Source organism: Canis aureus, chromosome 33, assembly GCF_053574225.1.
Source record: "Canis aureus isolate CA01 chromosome 33, VMU_Caureus_v.1.0, whole genome shotgun sequence".
Lineage (NCBI taxonomy): Eukaryota > Metazoa > Chordata > Mammalia > Carnivora > Canidae > Canis > Canis aureus.
The window spans coordinates 36607657-36635334 of NC_135643.1; the positions used below are offsets into that span (position 1 = coordinate 36607657).

Here is a 27678-nt window from a genome sequence, read left to right on the forward strand (position 1 = left end):
GGAAAATTTTTTATCTTTCTATTCTGAATGATAGCCTTGCTGGAAAGAGTATTATTGACTGCATTTTTTTTTTCTTTTTAGCATGTTGAATAGATCATGGCACTCTGTTCTGGCTTACAAAGTTTCTGTTGAAGAATCTCCTGCCAGCCTTACAGGTTTTCCCTTGTAGATTACTATCTTTGGTCTTTCTGCTTTAAAAAAATTTTATCACTGTATTTTGTCTAATTACAATGTGTCTTGGTGTAGGTCTGCTTTTGTTGACTTTGATGGGACTTTTTTTTTAATGTAGATATCTGTTTCCCTCTCCAGGTTAGGAAATTTCTCAGCTATTATTTCTTACGATAATTTTTTTGTCCCCTTTTCTCTCTTTTCTCCTTCTGGAACTCCTATAATACAAATGTTATTATGTTTGATGGAGTCACTGAGTTCCCTAAGTCTAATTTCATTTTGTATCTTTTTTTATTCAGTTTGATTCCTTTCCTTTAACTTCTAGGTCATTAATTCATTCCTTTGCTTCTTCCATCCTGCTATTTATTCCATTAAGCATGTTTCTCACTTCATTTACTGAGCCCTTTATCCCTATGTTCTTCCCTGTCTAGATATTAAGGGTCTCACTCATGTCTTCCACTATTTTCTCAAGCCCACTGGGTATTTTTATGATCATTACTTTCAATTCTCTATCTGGCATGTTAGTTATATCTGTTAGATAAAATGAGAAAACTGAGGAATTTATCCCAAATGAAAGGACAGGACAAGACCACGGCCAAAGATTTAAGACTCTGTGCCTATTTCTGTGTCAGCTATGTCTCCTGAGCTTAAGAGTAATGTCCTAATGAAGAAGAGGCCTGTAGTGCACCACAGTATAGTGTCCTCTGTTCCCCAGGAACTGGCACTTCCAGGAGTATATCCAAGGTGTGCTGTTTATGCTCTGCTGTTTTGTCTTGGCCACTTTATCCTTCAGGCCAGTGTCTACAGAGCCTCTCTTTGCCTGTTGTGAGTAGTATTTGGTTTCTGGCCTAAGTGTGGCATGTTTTAACTGGTATCCTCTTGTCTATTTGTGAAATGAGACCTATTGCCACTTTATCAGAACTGAGTCTCCACAAAACTCTCATGTTGGGAGACATGGTATGAGCAGGGGTTTGGGCCATCCTTCCATACACCACGTCACCATACAAAGAGCCTGACGTGGGACTCGATCCAGGATCTCCAGGATCACGCCCTGGGCTGCAGGCGGCGCCAAACCTCTGCGCCACCTATCAATTCATTTTAGTCTGTAGCCGAAACTTTATCAAATGAGGGTGGCACAGCAGTTTCATAAAAAGTGCCAACTAAGGGGTCCCTGGGTGGCGCAGCGGTTTGGCGCCTGCCTTTGGCCCAGGGCGCGATCCTGGAGCCCCGGGATCGAATCCCACGTCGGGCTCCCGGTGCATGGAGCCTGCTTCTCCCTCTGCCTGTGTCTCTGCCTCTCTCTCTCTCTCTCTCTCTCTCTCTGTGTGTGTGACTATCATGAATAAATAAAAAAAAAAAAATTAAAAAAAAAAGTGCTAACTAAAAAAAAATCATTCAATTACATTGTCATAAATATAAAGAATGAAATGACTTTCATGAAATTATTTTCAGACTGGAAAGATTAGAAAAGTCATTATATATGTCAAATACTTGACTTTGTTGTTTGTAGAACATTGTAACATCTTAGATGGGATCCATTAAAAAGTACTGTCATTTAATATATACTTTAAAATATGTTAAACTGTTTACACTTGATTCAAAATAAGATCTTCAAGTCATAAAAAATTTTCAAGATTGTTTCAGGTTAAAACTTGCATTTTATAGACATTTCATAGAGAAAATGTTGGAATTTGAACTCCACTTTTGTGTGTTCAAATATTCACTACCATCTTCACTACCATGCCAAATTTGACTTTGGCAATTTTCTTAATCTTTCTGAACAGTTTTTTTTGTTTGTTCTTGGTTTGTTTGCTTTTTAAAATAGTAACTTGATTGATTTTACTAGTTTTAGGTGATGACTAGGTATAACTATTTTAAAGTATCCTGCAATATTTGTTGTATTCATTTAACATTAACATCTGGTACATATTACAGTCTTCTTACCCTTCACTTACCTACTCCATTAACTGACACTCTCCAATTTTCTTATAAATCCAGCCCACTGACAGCAGCTCTCATACGACATTATTAGGCTATAATCTAATATTCTTACATGTCTGCTTTCATCAACTGTCAAGTTATATTTCAAACCTATTTGTGTCAATTATATTTATTGCATAAAGTGGTAAAATATGACTGTAAAGAAAGAGTTTTGCATTAATGCAAATAGTTTGGAAAAGCTACTGGAAAATATACATTATAGCATTTCATGTGAATATGACAACTATAAATGGCAGAAAGCTCTTTAAAAAATCATGAATCAGGGATCCCTGGGTGGCGCAGCGGTTTGGTGCCTGCCTTTGGCCCAGGGTGCGAACCTGGAGATCCAGGATCGAATCCCACGTCGGGCTCCCGGTGCATGGAGCCTGCTTCTCCCTCTGCCTGTGTCTCTGCCTCTCTCTTTCTCTCTCTCTCTCTCTCTCTCTCTGTCTCTCATGAATAAATAAATAAAATCTTTAAAAATTGATATATCTAATGGATATATCCAAAGGGATACAGATATTTCAATAACTTTCAAACATTTTAGTAATTTTATCATTATTATCATGAGTCCTATCATTCCAAATTCAAAATTTCCATCCTGAATCCTAAAGTTTTAAAATACATTACATTCTCAAATATCCTAGAATTCTCTAAGACATAATTGTGTAAAAGCATCTGATCTCAATTCTACTAATGGTAGAAAATTATGGAAAAATATTTTCCTCAATGCCAAAATACAAAAGAAGCACATAAAAGTAATTTCACAACTCCTCTAATTTCTTGTACTACTCATTACAAGAAAAATTTAAGATGATAATGACCCTTAGTCTTTTATCAGCATGGAAACCATAGCTGAGAGGTGTTTGCTGATTTCTTTCTAAAAACCTACTTTGAGTTTCCGAATAAAACATTCTTTCTCTTACACTGCATTTCCTTCCTCATCCCAGAAGTATAAAACAGCATCAGGCCCTAGATCTTAAATACATATTCTGTACAGAACTTCATCTTCAATAAGTAATATTTTATATATTCTAAGATGCAATGGGGATAGTACCTGTAAGTTGCATACATCATCAGAAACTTAATAAGGCTCTGACAAATTATCTTATAAACTAGTGATAAGGGGATCCCTGGGTGGCTCAAAGGTTTAGCGCCTGCCTTTGGCCCAGGGCGCGATCCTGTAGTCCTGGGATTGAGTCCCACGTCGGCAAGGAGCCTGCTTCTCCCTCTGCCTGTGTCTCTGTCTCTCTCTCTATGTCTAATCATATATAAATAAGTAAAATCTTAATAAAAAACTAGTGATAAAAATAATATTTAATAATGTAAAACATTTTAATACCTAGACATGAATACTGAATTAGCCCAAAAATGTTTTTAAAGTACTTTCTTTTAGAAAGCAGGCATGAGGGCCAGAGGGAGAGGGACAGAGAGAATCAAGCAGATTCTGCACTGAGCATGGGGTCCTGACATGGGGCTTTATCCTATGACATGGGCTGAAACCAAGAGTTGTACACTTAACTGACTGCATGACCCAGGCACAACCCCCTACCCTGCAAAAATGCTCATTAAAAAAATGCTACACTACTAAGGAGATTGGAAGATAGTATATTACATAAAGATAAATCACAAATGAAGTGATACCTATTTTCCCCTTAAACATCAGATAGGCACTATACAATTTAAAGTGAAAAAAGTTATAATTTAGCCTTTTTGATTAAATTTTATGATTGACTTTTTTTCCTACAATTTAATATCTCAATTAAATCTTCAACTATTTTCATTTCTAAATACTGTTTCTTCATTTTGTAATAGTCTATAACTAACTAAATCACCAATTTATTTTTCCATCCCAATATCTGGTAATAATTTTAATACCATTTCTATTTTTTTAAGATTTTATTTATTCATTCAGACACACACACACAGAGAGAGAGAGAGAGAGAGAGAGGCAGAGACACAGGCCGAGGGAGAAGCAGGCTCCATGCAGGGACTTGATACCAGGACTCCAGGATCACGCCCTGGGCTGAAGGCAGGAGCTAAACCGCTAAGCCACCCAGGGATCCCCTCTACTACCATTTCTAAATGAGTTAATTTTAGGATTCCATTTAAACTTTGGGAAGAAAAAAAATGAATAAAAACTCAAATCCCTGCTTGAAGATTTATACTGTGACATCTGTGAATACAAATAAGGGAAAATGAAAAGTCAGTAAATGGCTAGAAAATGATTTTATTTTTAGTGCTTTTGTCAGCAAAGATGTGTGTTTTTGGATTTGATACTCATTCACTGCTGTGTTTCCATCACATAAAGTGATTCCTGGCATGTATTAACCCGTGCTCATTGATAAATGCATGTTATACCATATAATATGGAAACTAAGTTGGGTTAACACATGTATTTTCTTTGTATTATGAAAACATTTAATATATTAGGACATACTTCAGATATATTGAAACATTTTTAAACTTCATTGTAAGAACTACCATATTAGGAAGTCACTGAGAATGATGTCACTAAGATGGTGACATAGGTCATTCTTAAAACTACTCCCCCTCACAACTACTATTCCTGGACAAGATACAACTGGGAGAATTCTAGAATATGGGGGTGAAGCTGAAGCAAACTCCTGTACTACGGAGCCCAAAACAGACTGCGTTGGAAGAGTAAGAGGAACAACTGCACAATCCTGACACTGCTCCTTCCCGAGGCTGCTACAGCACCACACAGGTCTCCTCTGAACTTAAAATTCCTCTAGTGAGAATCAGAGCCAGTGGTGACATCCAGCCCTACTCCAGTATTGTGGGTCACTTTGTGGAAGCCCCTACTCTGATCTAACTCTATGGATATCATAAAAGTCTGTGGGGCTCAACCACTGGGAATCAGATTGTGATGATAAAAGGAGAGGAGCTTATAAAACCCTGCACTTGAATCTTGGCAGAGCAAATTTCCTACCTTCAAAGCCCAAGTAGTAGTCCCAACCAGTGGCTTTGCACATCTGTGAACCAAGTCAGTGACACAATCTGGCCAGGGAATTTGACAAGGTGCAGATCTGTCTGATTTGGGTCCCCAAATGTGGAGTTTTGTACTCCCACAACAGTCTGCCCAGGTGGAGAAACTGAGACCTAGACTCTGCCTCACCCACTGTGGCCTCATTTCACAGCAAGAACTAGCAAGAATACCTGGAAACTGCACAACTCAGCATGGAGTAGGCAAAGTTGACTACCCCAGAGCAAAGCAAGTACCAGGTATGCAGGCTTAATTTATAGAAATATTCACTTTATGAGTATGGCACCTAGCACTTCCTGGCCAGAAATCCTATTCAGGAAAGTCTGGGAGTTGTCTGATGTGGACCCTGCCAGTCCTACTTGGGCAGGAGAATGTAGTCTTAGCCCCATGAGCCGGGGGAACATGGTTCAGAGCCCCATCTGACAGGAAGAGTTTGATGGAAGCTGATGCATAACTCTGCAATGCTTAAGCAAAGAGGTGGGTGGGAAGCAAGGCATTAATAGCTAGATGATCAGAAGTTTAAAATTCCGTTTGTGATAAAAAAGCAAATTTTGACCATGAATTTCCCCTTATACTTGCTCATAGCATACTTTATTTGAAAGATTGTTCGTTCCTTTTAATTTTGCTGTATAATTTTTTCTTTGCCTCTTAATGCCATTCTGTTCTTAATTATTGCTACATTTGTAATTCTAAGGTATTCATCTTGGTTTTTTTTTTTTAATGTGTTGACTGTATTTGTATCTATTTCATGATTCTCTCTTCCACATTCTTTGCATGTGTGTTAATTGTCCTTTTAGGGAAAATTCAGATTCCTTGAGGAAGGAAAGCATTGCTGTTGCCTTTAATTCAACCTGCATGTGATTGAAATAAAGACCAGGGCATATATGTAATGACTGCCACTCCAATCACTGGGAAATAAGTATGCTTATATAAGTAAGAATGCCATTACATAGTCTAATGATAAACTTGATAAGAAGTGCTGGATTTCTCCCCTAAGTTACAAAAAAAAAAAAAAAAAAAAGAAAAGAAAGAAAGAAAGAAAGAAAGAAAGAAAGAAAGAAAAAAAAAAGACTCATTCCTACACACTTGCCCGATATAAAGATCCCAAGAGTGATTATTTGTACCTGAAAATGAAACCGAAATTGGATATGTATCAAAGTTCAATGGAATACAATCAATTAAGCATACTTGGAATTAATGGCAAAGAGTAATCTCTAATCAATGAGACTATACTTCACTCATAGCTAAGAGGAGATATAAGAACCACATCATTATATCCAGAGATGCTGAATTTTTCCACAATTAATAGAAAAGACTATTTCAAGATCCTTGATTTCTATTCCCAGCAGTATATTTTGTATACTTTGTTAGTTCCCCAAACTCTAATATTCTCCTTGCCCAGTAAAACTAACACAAAAAAGTAAGCTCAGAGATCAGGTTGGAGATAATGTAGCCACCTCATGGTTATGGGAAATTTACATTACTTACATTTTTTCTTTCTTTTAGAACTCTGATTAAAAAGATTATGCTAATTCCATTTTTCTTTCCACATTATGCATGATTTTGTTAATCATCTTGAGCACTTGTATTACATGATTTTGCATGAATTACATCCTGAATGCCCAAAACAAATGCATGCTCTTATGGTGAGGTTTAGTTTTCTAGGTAAAGACCCTTTTACAAAGGTCCATTTATATTATATTATAGCACAGCTATATAGACCAATGATTAGCATTTCTTTATATTTCTATAGTTATTTTAAGAATGTGTCAAGTGAAGAGTAATTGTGTAAATACAGTGTATCTAAAAAAGAACAAATGCAGAATTATGTCAGCTTATAGTTCATAAAAATTGAGAGGTAAAAGCTATGAAGTATTACTGTATACAGAGGGGAGAAAGAGAATCCAGAAGACATGATAGAAATAGAACCTTAGTAAAGCAACTATTTTAAGTTTTACCATAGAATTTATAAGTGGCTTAACTAAATTATATTAAAAATTAAATGCTTATTTAATTTTAAGTAAATTCTACCCCCCACATGGGGCTCAAACTCAAAACCCTGAGGTCAAGAGTCATATGTTCACTGAGCCAGTCAGGCACCTCAAGAGTTTTTCAGTGCAAAGAAACGTTCTATTGAATTAGAAGCAACAGTTTTCAAATGATTTTAAATTACAGTAATTAGCTTCTACAATCCTAAAAGTATGCATATAAGAATATATCACATTTACATCATATATGTATATTAGAACATTTATATAGTTTCAGTGATTATTCTTAATATTGGTATTCAAAGATTATACATAGAATTAAAAAAAACATTATTTGTTGTTGTGAACCGGTATTTTCAACATTACAAGTAAAAATTTCAACATGGATAAGACTAAAATCCTGTATTTCTTGTTTTAGAAATATCAATTGGAATTGATGTTGTAGTTCCACTAAAAACTCTATCTGTCCACTAAAAGAGCTGATGAACAATGTCCTAGTAAAAAAGGGGCTGTTCAGCAACACCTAGATTATTTCTGGTCTCTAAATATATCTTATCATTGAAAAATAATAGACATTCTTGGAGAAATTGTTAAATCCAGGGCAGGGTCAAGAAAACTCAAGAAGTACCTGGAACATCTAGTCATCAAAGAAAGCAAATATATTTTTAAGTCTTCTGGAAGCAGGGGGATTATAGGTTTAACCAGAATGTCCAGGATTCAATAAATGACTATAGGGTTAATTATTTTATATTCTCCATGTTTTATATTTAAAAAATCTGATAGAAGATTTATTCCAATTATTGAAGCTTATAATCCATAAAACATCAAAAGCATAACTGTGGATAACAGCTTTAAAAAGATTATATTTAAAAATTATCATCAATTATTTAAATTGATCTTATTGGTTTTAGTTTATTGTTTTCACCACTTACAGTTGCCTTTATTTTAAATAGTTTCATCACTCATGTTTAGATAATCAAATATTTACATGAACACATGATGCTAGGATACATTTCCATATTGTGCAAGAGTAGTGGCATCAACAACAATCATCAGGTGCAATACTAGTATTAATTACATTTAAAAATCTCACTTTCTAGTTCTTCAAAGACAGAAACAAAAAAATTGTCCTTCTGAAATGTACTATGGTTCACACATAGAACCAATTCCAAAATGAAAATGTTAGTTTTCTATACTTTATGAAATAGCTAGGATTATTAGAAATAAGGGGGGATCCCTGGGTGGCGCAGTGGTTTAGCGCCTGCCTTTGGCCCAGGGCGTGATCCTGGAGACCCGGGATCGAATCCCACATCGGGCTCCCGGTGCATGGAGCCTGCTTCTCCCTCTGCCTATGTCTCTGCCTCTCTCTCTCTCTCTCTCTCTCTCTCTCTCTCTCTGTGTGACTATCATAAATAAATAAACATTTAAAAAAAAAGAAATAAGGAAATGTTATCCTATAACTTGTATTGTAGTCTTTACTATCTAACTACAACGTTTCCCTGATTTATTGATGATTGTCGATTGTTTAAGCATTATAGAAAACACCAGTAGCTTCAATTTTGGGGAATGGGGGAAATACAGATAAAAGATAGAAAAGATTATACTATTTCTATTCAAATAACAAAAATATTTGGTTATTATCAAAATATTTTTTCTAATTTTTAAGGAATAAAGCATTTCAATTGGAGCTTTGCACATTTTAGGCATTAAATTGTTATATGGTAGATATTGCTATTATTGTTAAGAAAACTTTAAAAGGTAGATTTTATTCCTCTAGTAAACATTTAGGAGTCTGGGGTCCCATAGACATTATTGGCCTTAGAAGTTTTATTACCCTCAATTAATAAATGAGCACCAGAGCTTATTCTTAGAAACGTGGGATTTATCTTAAGGTTTCTCAGAGGTCTATTATGCTAATTTTCTTCAATATGAACATTCTATGAAACAATTTTAAAAATATTTCAAAACATAGTCTTGTCACAGAATTTTAATGTATACATTTTTTTTTAAATTTTTACTTAAAAGTCTAGTTAGTTAACATAGTGTAATATTGGTTTCAGGAGTTTAGTGAAACTATTTAGTGATTTATCATTTAGTGATTAAACCATTACATAGAACACCCATTCCTCAACACATGTCTTTTGTTTTTGTTTTTTAAACATCATGGGTTGATTTATAAAGAAGACCACAGGATGTCTCAGATGTGACAGAGACTAGACTGACCACATAGGAAAATCTCAGTTCCCAGTTTCCTTACAATGAAGCTGGAGCTAGGTAACTGAGCCTGCATGTGCCTTAAAATTCCTGCACAGACCTGTCATTTTGAGTGATCTCAAGGCAGAGGATCCTATGAAGAACTTTGTTGAGGCTCTGAGGGATAGAGAATCACAAGCTGTAAAGAGCTCAGATGCCCAAATCACCATGTAGAAAAGTCCCTAAAAGCAATATACATCAGACTGTGATGTAGACAAAACAACACCAAAATCAAAAAACAAAAAAGCAAAAAAAAACCAAAACAAAACCACATGGTATTAAGCCACTGAGATATGAGACTGTCATAACAGGAGCAAATATTCTAACAGGCTGGATAAATCAAATTTTTGAAAATCAATGATTATGTATATAAATGATTATACAGTCTCTTAAAAACATATTGTGCTCAAATATAATCTCAATACTTATGCAGGAAAAAAGCAAAGAATTTAAAAGAAATATAGTGCAACCAGAAATCATTAATATTTATAATAAGCATGTTATCTTTGTAGCGATGCTAGCATCAAAAACATGTATATATATATATATATATATATATATATCAGAAGTCTTTCCTGATAGATAGGATATCTAAATATGAGATACAATAGGTTTTGTGAGAGCAGGTACCCAGACCATGTTATTCATTGTAGGATCCCTTGTATTTAATACGGTTCCAGCACGCCATAGGTTCTCTAAAACACCTAAATTATCTACTGAATAAAAAGAATTGTGGTGATCCTTTTTGCAATATTGATGTTTTGCCTGCTATATTAAACAGCCACCTTTCAGCTGGGTTTACTGAAGATAATTCACTGCAGTAGGTTAGAACCTACCCAGATGGAGGATACAAGACAGGAATATTCAAGTAAAACAAAGCTTTCCAAGGGTCAAAAATAACAGCTAACCAAAAAAATACAAATGATTATTTTTCATTCTTATTATGTAAATATTTTTCTGCATTAACAATCTCATGTTATATATCTAAACCTTTAAGCTGTAAAATTTTTAGTGAAAACACTGTACTATTATAGAATTTTTATACCAAATAGACATTTTCATTTTATTATGACTAATCAGCAACTTAACATCTGATTAAAATCTGATTAAAATCTAAGATTTATTTGTGAGAAATTTTTTCATAGGTAATTTATGATTTATGCAAAGGAAAATGTTCTGATCTTGCGATATTTGAATCTTGCTTTTTGAAGTTATTTTTAGCCTTATTTTGAGGAAGTGTTTTTGATAGCATAATTCTGTTCTTTAACATGAACTCTTTGTCTAGCCCATAAACATCTATAGGGAAGATCAGCTCTATCTCAGCCACAAAGTGTTTATGTTCTCATCCTCCCTTATAAATGATTTCTTAAGAGACACTGACCTTCTTAAAATTTTTCTATATAATCTAACTCTGTATCCCAGCTGATAAGGTAGCAAATAGTTCAAATATTGTAAGGAAAATGAGTTGAAGGTACATAAAAGCAAATCTGAGGCAGCATTTTTTTTCTGAAGTTTCAGGCATTTTTTTCGTCTGTTTATATGTTTAAGCTGAAGAAGCATTTGGTTCCTAAGCACTCAGAACAGCAGAAATGAAGGAAATTCAGGCGATTATTGAAAAAAGATTAGTGGTAAAATTAGTGAAACTGTTTGCCTCTGTACTTGCAGATTCCTCCACACTCTGGACTGCCTGAATGACAAAGATAAGCCCACTCTGTGCTGAGTCTTGTGGAGCCATTGAGGGACCCAGAGCTGTCTCAGTGAGTTGACTGGGCAAAGTAACCATTAGTGAAGTAATAAAGTATGATGGCTGTATGGGTTTTCTCCCCTACACAAAAATATCCGTGTATGAAAAACCCAGTAGGTGGATCTCTAGTTTAGCATTATCAGCAATTTTTAGACAAATAGTTCACAGGTTTTAAACTTTTAAAACAGCAATACTATTTAATAGGGCTGCTATTAAATCTAGTATCAGATAATATTTTAATCATTCTCCTTCAGTATATCTAGAGAAGAACTCTAAAGTTTCTGTCCCCAAAAGCAAAACCATTGTTAAATGAGCTAGAAACAAATTCCTGAAAGGTCGAAAGGAAAAACAAACAAAACTAGGTTAAATTACACATAGAATACGGACACAGTGCACGTGCTATCTTAGATATTAATTCAGTCAACTCTAAAGCAGACATTATAATCCTCATTTTACAAAGGAGGAAACTGAGGCAGATAGTGATCAAGTAACAAAAGTTACAAAGTTTGTCAGTTTCTTTCCACAAATTTCCTTGCATTTTCTGCTTTGCACCTATGTTATCAGCTCCTTTCCACTTTATTTAGGTGGCCTCTGACAAACTTTTCTTTGCAATCATAGAAAAGGCTTTTAAATATTCATCCATTCATCCACCTATCTAGTCATCACCCACTCAGTTATACTAACAGAACATGTGAGAATGGCTGAATACCTGCATTACGTTTAGTACACATATATAACCCAGGTTATCACAACAGCAAAGACACCCAACAAAGAGAGAGAGAATAGCCCCTACAATTAGAAAGCAATTACATGCCCACCAATGACAGATCACAGGACACAAGGATTCTCCACAGAATAGATACAGTTCACATCAAGGAGAGAGAGTCCATCGAAACCCATTTTAAGCCTGAAGGAAAGCATGGGAACTCCAACAGTGAGAGGGGTCGCACGCGGTGGACACATAGAGAAGGCACCTGAGAACTTCATTGTGAGAAGTCCTAACAGGGGTCTCCAATAAACCCACCAAGGCACTAAACCTGCTTCAAGTCAGAATTTTTCAAAACTATTCGTTTGGTTATTTCCCTAATTTGGACCCTAGTCAGGTGAAAGTCAGCTCTTTAGCGACGGATGAAGAATTAAGGAAGCAGGAACCCTACACATCTCTCTTAGAAGGTAGGCAAATGCCATCTACATTTGAAAGACACCGACTACAGATGGGAAAGTTGTTAGAGTAAAAATATGTTACTTAAGATCTTAGATGAGACATTTTCTTTAAAAAAAAAAAGGATTTTATTTATTTATTCATGAGAGACACACACAGAGAGAGAGAGACAGAGACAGAGACACAGACAGAGGGAGAAGCAGGCTCCACTCAGGGAGCCCCATGTGGGACTCGATCCTGGGGCTCTAGGATCATACCCTGGGCTGAATACAGGTACTAAACCGCTGAGCCACCCAGGCTGCCCAGATTAGACATTTTCAATTTCTATGAGAAGCTGTGTTTCAAGAGTTAAATTACGTATAGAAATGATAGAATACCAGTAGCATGGAAAAAGCATTCCCCTGGGAGTAAATTTTTAATGAGGCAGTAAGAGACAAAATGCTTTCATACATCACATGTGTGTCAAATTGCATGTTTGTTTAACTACAGTCCTTATAATTGATGTCTAAATTATTGTTAATACATGTAGATTCTATAGTGTTTACATTTAATATTTAATATTTTAGTTATGCTTTTCATGAATTCGACTTTTCTAATTCTCACAACCATTTTGTTTTCTCTTGAGTTCCCCCCCTCCCCCTAATGTACTCAAGTTAAAGATCTATTACTTTTCCAGAGATCTGACAAGCAAATCTACTTCAATAGTTTTGGGAAAAATACGACTCGCTCTGCTTTATGCCTAGGATATAAAACATTTTATAAATTTGTTATTACTTGTATTTTCTCTTTGAGTTTTATTTTAAGAGAGGGGAAGGAGAGGTGTCAGTTACTTTCACATCAGCAGAAGCTGGTTGTGTAGTCAACAAATTGACATATGGGGGATGCTGGAAGAAAATTTCTATAAACTGCGATGCTCAGGGCTTTACCCTCAGCATTTTTTTGACTCTTCTATCAGCTCTTGGGAGGTGTATTAAAGTCTCTCGTTGTGACTATAATTTTTTTATTTGCTTTTATGTTTTGGACTTTGTTTTTCATGCACACAGATTTAGATTTGGAAAATCTTGTAGGATATATCTGTTGGTACTATAAAATGGCTTTCTGAATGTATGTCTAGAAATGTTTCTTGCCTAACAGAACTCTTTGCCTGGTATTAGTTACACTAGCTCTCTATTATTGTTTGGTAGGATTACTATGCTTTTATTTTTAACATTTTCATGTTCCTTTACTTAATGTGTCCTTTATACAGTATGTATAAATGTAATCTGATATAGGTAAGTTTATGCATTTTGACTATTGAAGACATGCGATTATTGTTTTATATAGTCACTATTTCATCAATATTCATTAAAAATTTCCCAAATATTTTTCCACGTTTTGGCCTTTATTCTGCACTGCAATTCAGTGTTTTCCCTGAAGATTACTTTTATTACCTTTATTATTTAAGTACACTTTTGCTAGTGATAAATTGCACAATTTAAAAATTTCTGAACAGGTTTGTGTTTCTCTTAGCTTTTGAAGGATATATTGACAAGATAGAGCATTCTAGGATAAAACCTATTCTTTCTGAATTTAAGTTATTTCATTATTTTTTCCAGGCTTCCAGCTTTGATTATTGAAAAATTAACTGTCTGTCGTTTGTATATATTCACCAGTCCTGATTTGTAGATTTTTACCTAATTATAATATTATAGTTTTCATCCTGAGATTTGGTCCTTAGAGAACTACTGGCAATGTCTATAGAGACATTTTGGTTGTCACAGTGGGATATCGCTACTTGCATCTAGTAGACAAACACCAGGAATACTGCTAAACATGTTCCCACAAGGCACTGGAAATGCCTACACAACAAAGTTTTCAAGCCCAAAAAGTCAAAATGCAGAAGTTGAGAAACCCTATTATAGTAGCTGCCATATGTTTTATTTCCTATTATCTAGGTTATCTGAATCCCTGGGAAGTATAATGTATATATTATGATGTAATTTCAGCATCTGTAGGGACAATACTTAAATGTAGAAAATAATTTTGAAATTTAGTTTGGGCCATAGATGAATGGATTGTTGATTTGTCATTGAAAATTACTATTCTTTCATAAGAATTAGACCTTTTATTATAAATACATCAATATCTGGGAGGCTAGACTATATATCAATTATACATATTTATTGAAAAAACATACGAATTTTAAGAATATAGTCATGTATTAATATTTATATTTAAAAGACCACAATGATCTTTTTGCCTTCAAAGGAAATATTTATGACACATTATCTGATTTGTGTGAACTACTTTGCCTATGTCATTAATTTTACTTAAGCCATTCTGTCATCTTAGAACCTGGATAACTTTAAAAGGGTGTTTTCAATTAAACCAAGTGCTACTACATTATTTTGATTAATAGAAAAATGCCATTATTTTCGTCGATAGAATTGTATTATAAAAATGTGCTCAATTATACATTTTAAGTTGTCAAAAGTTATGGAAATCTTAATTTTCTTGTTATGTAAGTATATAGATAATTGTACTTCTGGGCCTAATAAAACCTAATATATATATATACTGTCTATCCTTTTATAGAAAATGTTTGCAGCCCTTGAAATAAAGACATGCAGTCCTGTAAGCCACGGAAGGTTTTCTAGGGAATTTACATTTTGAAAAGTAATTTTCTTCCTTCAAACAGAAATAATTTGTCATTCATCACCAATAGAACAGCAGTTTAGATTGGAATTTTTAAAAAGGATTCTAGAATAAAGCTGGAAGATAACGTAACCCAGGGAGTTTCTTCACTATGTTAATTTGCCAGCTATTCAAGGGAAGAAGTTGAAGTCAGAAGTGTAAATTATGTTACAGGATGTCACTTCTGTACTCACTTTTCTAAAATTGAGATTTTAAAATATAATAACATTGGGAAGTAACCATGAAAATCTTTTATAAACCCAAAGGTTCACAGGTCACTATTTTGTAATTATTTTTAGAGGACTTGTGAATTTGTTGATCTCCCTTAGGTCAAAAAATTATCTCACAAGCTCCCTATCTTGCAGATAGCTTAAAAAAATAAAAATAAAAATACTTAATTTCCTTTCATGATAAGGCTAACCTATAACAACATGTGAGAAAGTCATCACTTTTTAAAACAGAATCAGGCTAATAATTTTCTAATGAAAATTTAGAAATATGAAGTAGTGTATTAATTTTTTGTATGATGCACGTATATGCAGTTTTAGAGATAAAATGCTATAATTTTTAAAATTGTAAATTTTTAAATTTTAGCTGATGGTCAGAAAGATGGACATTTAGTAGTTGAATTTCAACAAATGCAATAACATAATTTTAACGGTGGAAATGATTGAATTGTATATTATAACTACATAGGGGCTACAAACAATCACTACTTCTTGGATATACCTAATTGTGTGCTAAATTATTCCTCAAAGGTAACGATTGAAATCATATTTTAACAGATAAATTTAGTACCAGATATTCAAAGCCACCACATGAAGAGTTTCATTGATGATGAACATATTCAATCTTGTTTCTCTTATTTTAGTAATAAGACAAATGTTTCTATGCATTAATAAGCATTTGGAAATATTTTTATGAAGTTTATAGTTTTATCCATGTTTGAAAATTTGCACTATTAGTTCAGTATCTCTACTGTATTGGATATATGTATATGTCTGTAATAACAAGTTTAACTTATAAAGGTGTGTTATCAGATCACCAAACTTAAACAATGAAGAACATTCAGGCTGTGAGAGTTATTTAAAAATAAATAAAACTTTTCAATACTACTAAGGCCCACCTTGTAATTTCCTATTTGTTTACTTTTCAATTGTGTTAAAAACCAAAACTGTATTTACAGTCTATTCACTGTATATTTTACTATGTAACTTAAAAATTCAACTGTGTTTATGTGTGTTTTCTCTGAATTTTTTTCCCTCCATAAAGGAAGTTCTTTTATATTCTTAATCTTAAACGGTGTGGGATTTCATACTTCTAGAATGATTAGATAAGAAAATTTTATATTTGAAATGACAGAAGCTTAGGATTTATTGAAGTAATCCAGGCAGAAGTAACGAAGCTACTAAAGGAATACGGGATAAAAGGTATGGAGGAGAAGGACATTAATGTGTTATAAAGAAGCAAAAAATAGAGACATGCTTATGAATGAAGAAATGACTATTTTTGAAGATAATTTCTGCAATGATAGAGGAGAATTTTCTTGGACAAATTTTGCATCAGTATTCAACCCTGCAATGTACAAAAAGAATTATACACATGTGAGGATTTATCCCAGATATGCAAGTCTAGTTCCACATTTGAAAATCAAATAATGCAGTCCATCTCATCAACAGACTCAAGAAAAATCACATAATACGAGCAATAGATAAATAAAAATTGACAAATGTCAACACTCATTCATGAGGGGAAATAAAAAAAATCCTCTCTGCAAACTAGGAATGGGAGACAGAACTTCAACTTGAATATCTACGAAAACCTAAAGCTAAGATCATACATAGGTAAGATACTTGAAACTTTCTCAGTAAGATCAGATAGAAGATGTAGATGCCTCCTTTCACTCTTTTTCAGCATCATAGTCTAAGTCATACCTAATGCCCTAAGAAATAGAAGGTATACCGATTGTAACGAAGAACTGAAATGGACTTTGTCTGCAGATGGCATGATTGTCCAAGTAGAAAATCCAAAGAATCAAGAGGAAAAAAAAACCCTCCAGGAACTAATAAGTGATTGTAACAAGTATTACAAGGATACAAGGTTAATATATAGAATTGATTATTTTTTTATGTTGAAAATGAACAAGATATTTGAAATTTAAAACACAGTATCATTTACATTAGCACTCCCAGAATTTAAATATTTAGATATAAACCTGACAAAGTATGTATAAGATCTACTTTATAAAAACTAAAAAAGAAAAGAAAAAGATCTATGATAAAAGATGTCAAAGAAAGCTAAGTAAATGGAGAAATATTCCATGTTCATGGACGAGAAGATTCAATATTGTTGAGACATCAGTTCTTTCCAAATTGATCTGATTCAATGCAATGTTGAACAAAATTCCAGCAAGTCATTTTGTGGATACTAACAAACTGATTCTAAAATTTTCCTTCAGGTAAAAATTAATAATAGCCAATACAATATTGAGGAAGAGTAAAGTCAAAGGACTAACATTCCCTGATTCTAAAACTTACTATAAAGGTAGAGTGAGCAAGACCGTGATATGGTGAAATCACAGACATACAGAACAATGAAACAGAATAGCAGTCAGAATTGGATCCACATAAATTTATCAACTAACTTTTGACAAAGAGGAGTAAAGGCAATACAATGGAGCAATCTTTTCAACAAATGGTGCTGGAGAAACTAGATCTCTACTTGTAATTTTTTTTTAAAAGATACATATTATAGATAAAACTCCTAGAACATATGAGATACCCTTGATGACTTTGGATATGACAATGACTTTTTAGATATAACACCCAAAGCATTATCCATAAAAAACAAAAGAACTGATAAGCTTGAGCTCATTAAAATTGAAAACTTCTGATATATGAAATACATTTAGAATAAAAAGACAAGTAACACACTGCAATAAAAATATCTGCAAAAGACTTACCTGACGAACTGTTATCCAAATGTACGAGGAACACTTATAACTCAATAATAAGAAAACCATCAACCTGATTTTATAATAGTCAAAAGATCTGGACAGTTAGCTCACCAAAGAAGACACGAGATGGCACATAAGCACACAAAATGATGCTAAACATTTTATACCACAATGGAAATACAAATTAACACAACACTGAGGTTCTACTACTCGCCTATTGGAATGGCAACACTGTGACACTGATAGCATGAAATACTGACTAGGGTATAAAGCGATAGGAACTCTACACATTGCTGATATGAATGCAAAATAGTACAGCCGATTACGATTTAGTAGTTTTTGAGAGAACTAAACATATGCTTACCGTATGATTCAGAAATTTCATACTTAGTATTCACTCAAAAGAGTTGAAAGATTATGTCCATACAAAAACCTACACATGGGTGTTGATGGCAGCTTTATTCATAATTGCCAAATCTTAGAAGAAACAAAGATGCTCTTCAGTAGATTTATGGATAAATTTTGATGCATTCAGACAATGGGATATTATTCAACACTAAAGAAAAATGAACCGTCAGTCCATGAAAAGACATGGAGAAACTTTAAATGTGTATTACTAAGTGAAACTTCATGTATTGTAAGATTCTGAATATATAACATTCTGAAAGCACAGCTGTGGAGACAGTGAAAGAACTGGTGTTTGTCAGGGGGCAGCAGTAGGATAAGAACAAATGAGGGGATACAGAAGATTTCTAGAGTCGTGAAAATACTCTGTATGACACAATAGTAGTAGATAACACGTCATTATACATATGTCAAAACCATAGAATGCACACCACCAAGAGTGAATCCTATTGTAAGCCTGGTTGGCTGATAATGATGTATTCGTCAGAGTTATTGATTATAATAGATGTACTTTTCTGTGTATAGGGAAAGGAAATGTTCCTACTTCTACTCAGTTTTGCTGTAAAACTAAAACTTCTCTTTAAGTCTATTTAAAGAAAAACAACAAACGAATGGCAGGCTACATTTAACAGCTGGCCATAGTTTGTTGATTCCTGATCTAGAAGAAGACCATTGTTGAAGGAATAAATGAAAGAACACCAAAGTGAGTTCCAGTTACTGTTGATGTACAATAATTTAGCCCAAAACAAAACAAAAATTCCATTGCAATGCATTACAATACAATAAAAAGGCAGAAGTAGTGATGTTTTCAGGAACGTTCTAGCTGAAATAATTTGCTGCCAACAAAACTGCATTATATAAAATATCAAACAAAATTTTTAAGAGAAGATAAATGATTTCAGATACAAGCAAGAGAATACAAGGAGAAAAAGCAATGGAAAATATTACTAAATATAAATGAATACTGATTATAAACAACAAAAAAAGAAACTAGTAATATCTAGAGGAGAATTAAACAATATCAATACCTTCAAAGGCTAAATGGGGCAAATGGATTTATTGTTGGGTTTTTTTGGGGGGTTATTGGATAAGTATATAAGTAATTGGTTTTAGACTATTTTAATGGCAATAATGTATAGAGATATTTCTAGGCTAACCATACGAAAGAGCACTAGTAAATAAATACAAGCACTTTAACACTTTTTTAAAAGGAAAAATATAAAATAAAAATGATTGGATATTCTAAAAAAGTAATACAGGAGATTTAAAAATTAATTAATAGTTAATTTTTAACTAAATTAACAGTTGAGTAAATACAAAAATAAAACCAAAAAAGAAATGGGAGAACGGTAGGTTTAGTATTTAAAAATCTGCGTAATTCATAAAATTAACTGAAAAAAATGAAAGAAACCATTTTCTTAGGGAATGTAGAAAAAGCATTTGATTAAGTTCCATCATTCATTTATGGAATAAAAAAAAGTACACTTAGCGAAAAAAGATAATCCTCTATTGGCTGAAAATATCTTCAAGAAGACCTACAGCTACTACTACAATTAATGATAATTAATGGGGTATTATAAAAAACTCCTCCCCTTTCATAAAAAAATACAATTATGACCATTATTTTCAGTTCTATTCAATCTGCTCTAGATGTCCTAGCCTTAGAAACAAGGTTAAACAGACAAAGACATTTTTAAGAATTTAAATGTGTAAAAGTCATTAACAGAAGACATAGTTGTTTCCACTGAAAATCCAAAAGAATCCAAAATAAATAATTAGAATAAGTAAATTTTACAAGGTGTTTTGTGCAAGGTCAATATAAAAAAATATGTTGTATTCCTACTTACCAAAAACATACAACTAGGAAATGAAATTAATGCTTCATAACTCAAATATTTGAGAACAAATTTGGCAAAATATTTTAAGATTTCTGCACTTAAAACTACAAAACTAATGAGAGAGTTAAATAAGACTGTTTGAATGAATATGTCATCATGGATTGGAGTATTAACACAGACATGTCAGTCATTTTCAAGTTATCTGTTGATATAATGCAACTTGAATTTTTAAAAATGGAGATTTGTGGAAATTCTATAATTTATATGAAAATATGTAACACTAAGAATAACCAAAGCACACTTATACCAGAAAAAAAAAAAAGTATCATGTTATCCTAACAATCCAATTGTTAATGGAGCAGGGAATACCACCCCAATGGTTTACAAGTAAGATATTCAGAAAGATACTCAGAAATACATTCATATGTGCTGATTTTTGTGATTCCATAGTACACTGGATAAACAATATTTTTTTGAAAAGACAGTAAGTCAACTTAATATCTCCATAAAAAAATAGTCTTTACCGTATATCAATAATCACCACACAAATATACACATACATACACACACACACACACACACACACACATATATATATACACACAATAAATTCTAGATGGATTGTTGTTGAACTAAAGTAAAAGGTAAAATAATGCAAATTTCAATAGAAATTAGGAGAAATGGCAGAAATAGCTCTTAGTGAAGGAGGATATCTCTTTAAGGGCACACAAAAAAGTCCAAACAAATGCAAAACTATGATATATTAAATTGCATTAAGAAACTGTTTTCCATGGGCAGCTCCAGTGGCTCAGCAGTTTAGCGCCTGCCTTCAGTCCAAGGCGTGATCCTGGAGACCCAGGATCGAGTCCCACGTCAGGCTCCCTGCATGGAGCCTGCTTCTCCCTCTGCCTATGTCTCTGCCTCTCTCTCTCTCTCTCTCTAAATAAATAAATATTTTAAAAAAACTGTTTTCCAAAAAACAAATAAAATATGTAAGCAAGCCATAGCAGAATATATGTTAATGTGTACATATTATGATACATGCCATTAGTTATCAACCCATCGTAGATATGTACATGGGTCGTTTCATATATCTGATCATAAGTCAATAACTAACAGCAGAAGTAACAAATTTTCCAAAGTTTAGAAATACTTTCACAATGAAGGTATTTAAATGACTATGATACATAATATACATAATACACTAAACTTATTAGTCCTCAGAGAAATGTAGGTTAAAAAATCACCATCAAATGTTGGTACTTGGGGCAGCCTGGGTGGCTTAGCAGTTTAGCGCTGCCTTCGGCCTGGGGTGTGATCCTGGGGACCCGGATCCAGTCCCACATTAGGCTCCCTGCATGGAGCCTGCTTCTCCCTCTGCCTGTGTCTCTGCCTCTCTGTGTCTCTCATGAGTAAATAAATAAAATCTTAAAAAATAAAAAAAAAAACAAAATAAAGACTTAATTTAAAAAAATGTTGGTGCTTACTACCAGAATGTTTACAATAAAGAGCTATATAATACCAAGTGTTAGCAAGGATGTGGAACAATAGGACTTTAATTCATAGCTGGTGCGAATATTGATACTATCTATTAAAACAAATATAGCGACTCAGCCCTTACCTTCATAGATATCTAACTAACAAAATTTGTTCATATTGTCTATTTCCTCTAAACCACACACATGCCACACACACATACACACGCCACAATCTCAATATGTGCATTATAAATAAAATATAATAATAATTATAAATAATAGCATTATATTAATAGCATTAATATAATAGCATTATATAATAAAATAATAGCATTATAATAAAAACATTAATAGCATTATAAGTAATATAATAGCATTATAAATAAAAACCCCCAAATGGAAGGATATAGAGTTTCTCAAACAAAAATTGAAGGAGTTCATGACCATTTCTGGCTCTACCAGAAATATTAAAAATGACTCCTTGAATGGAAAGAACAGAAGTGAGAGTATGAAAAATAGGAAACACAAAAGCAGTAAATGTATTTTTGAAAATAAAAATCTCAGTCAAGTCATTCCCAAAACAGAATATAAAATATGACACCATAACTAAGATGTGTGTGTGTGGTGGGGAGTGAGGAGTAAAGAATGGATTCAAATTTAATTAACCATCAATTTAATATAGACTGCTATATGCACATGATGTTACATATAAACTTAATGGTAATCACAAATCAATCAAACCAAGCAAACAAAAACCCACTAAGACATGTAAAGAATGAAGAGAAAAATATCCAAGTGTAGCACTAAAGAAACCCAAGAAACCATGAAAGAGAGCAAGAAACGCACCAGAGAAAAACAATCACAAGTAACAAAATGGCAATAAATACATACCTACCAATAATTACCTTGAGTGTAAATGGACTAAATGCTCCAATCAAAAGAGGTGACAGTGGATTAAAAACAAAAACAAAAACAAAAACATCTATAAACTTCATACAAGACCTATTCACACCTAAAGACACCTGCAAGTTGAAAGTGAGGGGAAGGAAAAGCATTTATCATACAAATGGGTATCTAAAGAAAGCCAGGGTAGCAATACTATTTATAATCAGAAAAAGAGACTTTAAAACAAAGACTATAACAAGAGACAAAGAAGGGCACTATAAAATAAAGGAAACAATCCAACAAGAAAATATAACAATAGTAAATATTTATGCACCCAACTTGGAAGGACTCTAAAACATGAAAAAGTTGATAAAAAACAAATGAACTAATTGATAGTAATACAATAGAAGTAGGGGACTTTAACACCCCATTTACATCAATGGACAGATTATCCCAAAAGGAAGTCCACAAGGAAACAATGGCTTTGAATGACACATTTGAACAGATGGATTTAACAGATATATTCAGAACATTCCATCTTATTTTTTTTTTTAGAACATTCCATCTTAAAACAGCAGAATACAGATTGTTTTCAGAACATAGATTTTCAAGTGCACATGGAACATTTTCTGGAACAGATCACATATTAAGCTACAAAAGAATCCTCAACAAATACAAAAAGATCAAAGTCATACAAAATATTTTTTCTGATCACAACAGTATAAAAATAAAAATCTACTACAAGAAAAAATCTGGAAAGACCACCAATGTATTGAGGTTAAATAAGATGCTTCTAAACAATGAATGGGTCAACCAAGAAATTAAAGAATAAATTTAAAAATACATGGAAATAAGTGAAAATGTAAATACAATAGTCCAAAACCTTTGAGATAAAGCAAAGGTGGTTCTAAGAGGGAAATTTATAGCAATACATGAAACAATACATGAAAAACCCACAAGTCTACCTCAAGAAGAAACTAGCAAATAAGCTAACCTTACAACCTAAAGGACCTAGAAAAAGAATAGACAAAACCCCAAACGAGCAAAAGCAAAGAAATAATATAGATTAGAACAGAAATAAATGATGTAGAAACAAAACAAACCAATAGAATAGATCAAAGAAACCAGGAGCTGGTTCTTTGGGTAGGGGTGGAAGGGGTCAACAACATTGATAACCCCCCTAAGCCAATTCAAAAACAGAAGAGAAAGGAGTCAAATTTCCAAATCACAAATGAAAGAGGAGAGAAATCACCACCAGAACAATACAAACAATTGCAACACAATTTTATAAAGAACTCAGGTCAACACATTGGACAAAAGAAATGGATAAATTCCTAAAAAAGTATAACCTACCAAAACTGAAGCAGGAAGAAAATTTGAATAGACCAATTACCAGCAAGATTGTATCGGTAATGAAAGAAAGGGGAAAAAAAAGAAAAAGAAAAAAAGGAAATAAAAGGAAATTAGAAGAAAGAGAAGAAAATGGAAAAGAGAGAAAAAGAATTCTCAACCAACAAAAGTCCAAGACTAGAGGGCTTCACAGGTGAACTCTATGAGACATTTAAAGAATAGTTAATACTTATTCATCTCAAACTACTCCAAAAAATAGAAAAGGAAGGAAAAATTTCAAATTCATCCTATGAAGCCAGTGTTACCTAATACCAAAACCAGATAAAGATACCACTAAAAGACAGAGAGAGAGAGAGAGAGAGAGAACTACAGGCCCATATCACTCATGAACATACATGCAAAAATTCTCAATACCAGCAAACCTAATCTAACAATACATTTAAAAATCATTTACCACAATCAAGTGATTCCTAGGTTCTAAGAGTGAGTCAATATTTGCAAATTCAAGTAACATCACATCGATAAGAGAAAGGGTAAGAATCATATGATCATTTCAATAGGCAAAGAAAAAACATCTGTCAAAGTAGAAAATCCATTCATGATAATAACCCTCAATAAAGTAGGATTAGAGGGAACATAAATCCATGTAATGAAAACAATACATGAAAAATGTACAGCGAACATCATAATAAAAACTCTCAGTTTTTCCCATAAGAAAAAGGAACAGGACAAAGATGTCCATACTCACCACTTTTATTCAACATGGTACTAGAAGTCCTAGCCACAGGAATCAGACAACAAAAAGAAACAAAACCTTCCAAATTAGAATGGAAAATGTAAAACTTTAACTATTTGCAGATGATATGATAATATAGAAGAAAACCCAAAAGACTCCACCAAACACATAAATAAAAAATGAAATTTTTATAGCACTTAAGAAAAAGAATTCTAATGAAATGGTGAGGCATTGAAGATAACCTAAATCAGTTAATAAAGCATATATCTTAAAATGTATTTAGCAAAATTTATTGTAAAATATGAATTTATTATAATTAGTAAAAATTGTGGTCCATATTAATAAGCATTTGTAAAATAAACTCAGTGTATAAACTCCCCCAAACAAATGTGAGAGGGGAAATGATACTTTTCCCTTTTTTGGCCCCTGAAAAATATTTTTAAAAGTATTTTACCCAATGTCCTTAATATATTACTGTTCTTGAGTTGAGTTTTACTACAAACGAATGATAGAATACCTGGAAGAAAATTGAAAAATTAGGGCAGCCCAGGTGGCTCAGCAATTTAGCGCCTCCTTCAGCCCAGGGCGTCATCCTGGAGACCCCGGCTCAAGTCCCACGTCGGGCTCCCTGCATGGAGCCTGCTTCTCCCTCTGCCTGTGTCTCTGCCTCTCTCTGTGTGTCTCTCATGAATAAATAAATAAAATCTATAAAAAGAAGAAATTTGAAAAATTAAAATAGTCAGGAAATGCGTAGATATCATATATAGACTAATAGTATTTGATGTATTAGGAATAGAGGTTTTCATTATTTGTCACTTGTGCTATACTATAATTATGGAAATCTATATACAGTTATATAGTGTGAACAAAAGCCTTTTTTCAGACTGAATTTGGCTTATGTGTGGTGTAATACTTCAAAGGCTTTGAATTCTGGCAGCGATCTGAGGTAAAACCTTGTCTCTACCTCTAAATAGGTGATACTTGGCAGTTTATCCCTTGGGTCTCATTTTCATTTGTAAATGGAGAATATGGTAATCCCTACCCTAGCAGATGCCATGGATGATGAAATAACAATTTAAAACACTTTGAGGGATCCCTGGGTGGCGCAGCGGTTTGGCGCCTGCCTTTGGCCCAGGGCGCGGTCCTGGAGACCCGGGATCGAATCCCACGTAGGGCTCCCGGTGCATGGAGCCTGCTTCTCCCTCTGCCTGTGTCTCTGCCTCTCTCTCTCTCTCTCTCTCTCTCTCTCTCTCTCTCTGTGTGACTGTCATAAATAAATTAAAAAAAATTAAAAAAAAATTAAAAAAATAAAAATAAAATAAAACACTTTGAAAATAACACGCAATGAGGGCCTCACAAATACGGCATGTACTACATAACCAAGATCATGAAAAGCAGGAAAGAAAGTGTATCACTTCTAATGGATACACAAATGTTTCAATATAAAAATCAACCATATAAGCAAAGTCATTACATTAAATATTAGCTGGAAACGCACCTTCAATAACAGAACTTGATAAAGGACACACATACAAACCTAAAACTAAAAATCCTAAATGCAACTCTAAAGAATAACTGAAAAAATTATTTGAAAAAGTGTTGTCATTAATTTACAAAAAAGAAAAACAATCTGAATAAACTGCAAAGATGAGAACACTCTATCCCGTTGCTTTCTCAACATATACTACATGGTAAAGCATGTCATCTTCTATATTTAATAAGCTCAAAGGGCTTTCCTCAAATTTTCCATCATTCTTCTTTCCCACATTATCGATCTTTTTTTTTTTTTTTCTGTAACAGTATGTTTCAGTGGTTTTCTCTCCAATTTCTACTCAGTCACTCCACTATCAGAAATTCCTTTACTATTGTGGTTACAAATACAAGTTTTCTAATTGCTGCATAGGGTAGACACATTTTCTTGTCACAGCTCTATTATCTCTTATAAAATGAAAATATCCTTTAAGGAGATTGCTTATCTGATTCTTCCATATACCTGGACAATGAGAATACAGTTAAAAATAGCACATTAGTGAACAGATGTATATGTGTGTTATATTACACTTACACATATGAACCAATATGTTTATAATCATAATAACTGACTTTGTGGAGATATTTACAGATTTTTTTTAAATGTCAGTTATTGCAGGAAGAATGAATCCTGTTAGGAAAAGTACCTATTTTTTCTAGTCACAGAAAAAAAGAGTGCTGGAGTGTCTCCTTGGCAAATTACTACTATGGTAATGTTAGGCTGGTCACTAGGATACCTGTATTGATGCTCATTCATTTCTGAGAGAGTGATTTCTGAGCTGCTTGACTAGTACACATCCTAAAGCACCCTCTGCATTTACAGAGCATGTGCCTAAATCAGAATAGTCAATGTCAATATATGCTTACTAGAGAAAACAGCATGACTAATAATGTCCCCAAAGGAAAAAAAAAATAGTAGTATATAATGCCAACTTTAAAAACGCATTCAAGGTTTTCCTCTGTAAATGCATTCCTCATTTTGGATGTGATGTAAAATCTTATTCAGTGTTTTGTTTTTTTTTTCCCCCCACAGGTCTCAACAATTAACATGGGATAATTAATCTTTGGAACAAAATCAAATGGTAAGAATAGATGTATCAGCTTCAATGTTTATCTAAGCAATAGGTTCTATGGCAAAGAAAAAGCAATATTACCTATGTTTATTTACTTATAATACATCATGGTACAGTATATTGTATTATATAAATGTTATATATTTATTTAACACTGACACAGGCTTGATCCTAGGACCCTGAGATCATAACCTGAGCCAAAATCAAGAGTCCAACACAGAGCCTGACTCACTACTGGATCTTATACCCTGAGATGGTTACCAGAACCCAAACAAAGAGCTGGACACTTAACTGACTGTGCCACCCAGGTACCCCTATACTTATATAAAGTTTTTGAAGGTCTTTGCTAGTAATAGTATTTTTATAGTTCTCAGTTTTCTGTAAGATAGGATCATGTTAATCACATGGTTAAATTTCCTAAAAAACAAAACCTTTTTAATCAGTATGATGTG

General features: G+C 33.3%; 1 long non-coding RNA gene across 1 annotated transcript in view; it reads left to right on the plus strand.

The window, feature by feature from the left end:
• The window catches only part of LOC144304006 (uncharacterized), a 251087-nt gene that overhangs the window by 221788 nt on the left and 1621 nt on the right, over positions 1 to 27678 (plus strand). Inside the window, exons 10-11 of the long non-coding RNA XR_013370980.1 lie at positions 27187 to 27235; positions 27390 to 27534. This is a non-coding gene — a long non-coding RNA (uncharacterized LOC144304006). The remainder of the gene's footprint in view (positions 1 to 27186; positions 27236 to 27389; positions 27535 to 27678) is intronic.